Source organism: Coffea arabica, chromosome 1c (genome assembly GCF_036785885.1).
Source record: "Coffea arabica cultivar ET-39 chromosome 1c, Coffea Arabica ET-39 HiFi, whole genome shotgun sequence".
Taxonomy (NCBI): Eukaryota; Viridiplantae; Streptophyta; class Magnoliopsida; order Gentianales; family Rubiaceae; genus Coffea; species Coffea arabica.
In genome coordinates, this window is record NC_092310.1 from 10,348,084 (window position 1) to 10,351,253 (window position 3,170).

General features: G+C 43.2%; 1 long non-coding RNA gene across 1 annotated transcript; it reads left to right on the top strand.

The window, feature by feature from the left end:
• Positions 1–736: 736 nt before the first annotated feature.
• Positions 737–1,684, top strand: LOC140006287 (uncharacterized). Its single transcript, XR_011813932.1, has 2 exons — positions 737–812; positions 1,447–1,684. It is a non-coding gene; the product is annotated as an uncharacterized lncRNA (long non-coding RNA).
• The last annotated feature ends 1,486 nt before the right edge of the window (positions 1,685–3,170 follow it).

Here is a 3,170-nt window from a genome sequence, read left to right on the forward strand (position 1 = left end):
GCTCAAGCCTGTTTTGACCCTTTGATTCTGCGCGTTTTTCTAGTTTAGCTTCTGCCGTGATTTTTCGGTTTTGATCCCATTCGATCTGGGTGTCGACTCCTTCATAAGAAATTTAGATCTTGGTCTCAGCTTCGAAATGGTATAAAGTACGTCGAAAACCGAGTTCCGTAGCTCCGGTTATGATCGAAACAATATCGATCGTCAGAACTGCCCGGTATTTGGACAGTTCTGACGGGTACTTTGGCACTCGAATTTTGTTCTGTTCTGAATAGATTCAGGTCTTGGCCAAAACATGAAAGTTTTATCCTTATGTTTCAGCTTTCTAATGCCTTTGGAATTTCTGAATTTCGATTTCTGTGCCGTAAGTTACGGCCTTGCAAACAGGGCCTGTTTGGTAACCCGCAAGGAAACAGCTGGCACTATTTCGTGCATTTTCGACCTATACCTAGTGAGATCTGGGTTGAAATGTCTTCACGAAAATTGTAGCCCTTTCTCTTAGCTTCGAAACGGTGTCTCACACACTTTGATCCGACACTCCTAGCCTAATTTTTGACCAAAACGGTTTGAGATGGCCGACTTGGCCATTTCCGTTTGCCGTTCCGCGCGGACGTGTGCGGCCGTTTTGCCGTTTCCGCACTTGCGCGTGCCAATTTTGCCGTTTTGCTTGTTTTAAGTACGTTAGTTGCCGTTTATGATATATTGTGACATAATCTTCGATTTCAGACAGTGGTGAGTTAGGCGGTGCCGGTGGGGCCCACTACTAGCCAACACACAAAGTGAATTCCGCCTTTATACTACTTTTGGTATTTTGAGTAAGTATTCAGGCCGCTCTTATGTGTTAGTTGTTTATGTGTTTCGTTATGTGTAAAAAGGGTACCTAGGCGAGGGTGTACTTTATCGCACTCGATCTAGACCCTAACTTACGCACCAATTTGTACATGACATATGTATGTGAGAAATTTTGGAACAAAAACCCTTGAGCTTGTGGCTCGGGGTGACTTTTGAATAATTTTGTGAATTTTGTGAGTTTGCGGTTGAACTCAATACCTAGATGGACTATTCGAGCCGGTTAGGGCTTGGTCGAAGTCAGTCCAACTTGGTTTGAGGTCACCAAGTTTGTGACCCGAGCTTATGATTAAAGCTCAAGTTTGTGATTTCGTTCGCCTGGGCAAGTTTGTGAGGTGACTGGCCAGTGAGGGTGATAAGGTGTCGGTGGGTGTACAAGTGAAGTTCTACGGACCTTATTTATGGTCGACGGAGTGTCGACAGGAGATCAAGCATGGCAAATGAATTGGCTTTGGAGCCACCCGTATCCTTATTATGTGATGTTACTTTTCTGCTTTTGCTTTACTCTTACTGTGTAAATGTTGCTACGTGAAATTTACGCTTTTGCCCCTGTTTACTTACTAAGCTTTTAGCTTACCCCATTCCGTTTGTTTTCCTTAGCAGGGGCCGACGCGGGTACGTTTGGGGCTCATACACTAGTTTAGTAGATTGGCTTGTAATAGTTGAACTTTTAGGATGTCTGTTTTTATTCTGGTGGTTTGTATTAGGACCCTTCTTAGGGTCTCCCTTTTGGTTTTGGTTGTAATTATACGGATGTAATAGTAAGAGCAGGTACTTTTGGAGAATGTAATTATAACTCTTTTGGGATTGTATATAGTATGTATAGTACTCTTTTGGATTTTCTGGCTTTTATTGCTTTAAGTTTTGAGTCCTGGCGCGAGCTAGGCAGGCGGCCCGCCGATACCCTTGGGTTCGCCCTTGGGAGAAGTGGGGTCGTCACATACAACATCTCGGAGGCTTTTGCTTAGCTTGGATGGGCTCCGATCTCACCTTACCAAACCATTACTACCCCGACTTGGTGCACGAGTTTTACGCCAACATTGAGAGTAAGGCGTGCCACAGTGGAGAAATGGTTGAGTCCTGGGTGCGTGTAAGACGAATCGTCTTGTCACATCAAGATTTGGCTGCTATATTGGGGTGTATGGATGACGGACGTCTAGTAGATTTGAAGGAGTTTGTTCCTCCAAATAGGAGGTGGGATCCATCATTGGCCATGGCCAGATTTGGCCTTGAGTACCAACATTTTCGCTCTACTAGGAAGGAGACCATATTGGTGAATGCTTTCGAATCTCGTCATCGTCTTATCATTTGTATGATGGCCCACAATATTATTCTTAAAAAGACAGGGCACACAGAGGTTCGTAAGAGCGATATCTACTTCCTTGATTACATGTTCCACAACCGGACTTCACCGTATGCTCGAATTTCATTGCCTAACATCATCATTAGCCACATTCGGTCTACGGCGAGGCGTAAGACAACTTCCTTCAAACTATCATTTCCTTGTCTACTGACTTTAATCTTTCATCGTTTTGAGGTTTGGTTGAAAGGCATAAGGCGGGAGAATGTCCCACCAAGAGCTGAATTATCTATCACTACTCTTCGTCGGCTTGGTATTGGCACGGGAGATATTCCACAACCCATTCAATAGTGGAGACAGAAGGCTAGACATGGTCGTGATGAAGCTAGAACTTCCACTGCGGCACCTCCCCCTCCTCCGCCACAAACCAACTGGATACTCGCCTGGACCGAATTGAAGATCATTTAGGCGCACGCCCACCTCCCGTGGATGATGATGAAGATGACAATGACGAGGATGATTGAGACCGCCCCTTTGAATGTTCCTTGTTTGTTTTTTTTATTGTTCATCTTTTATTTGTAGGGTGTTTAACTTAAGTGTCTATTTTGAATATTGGAACTTGTGGCAGTTACTTGTAGCTAGTTGCTTGTAGATGGTTGATCGGTCACTGGTTCGTGACTCAAGGATAAACTGGACCGCATCCATCTCAATTGGGGAATAACTTGTTCCTACTTTTATTTCTTTTCTTTTCTTTTCTTCTTTTGTTTCTTCCCCTCCCTACACATTGAGGACAATGTGTATTTTAAGTGTGGGGGAGAAATATGTCTGGTAGGAATATGTGTGGTACTTGTGGTTTTAGTTGTGTTTAAGGTTGGTTATGTTATTTGAAATATTTCTTGTGCTTCGATTTTGTTTCTTATGGGTTGCTGGCAGGGAGTTTAGTCCACTTTTAAGGGTAGACTCTGTCAAAATTTTTCCAAAACCTTATACATATATATATATATACAATAATAAATAAATAAAT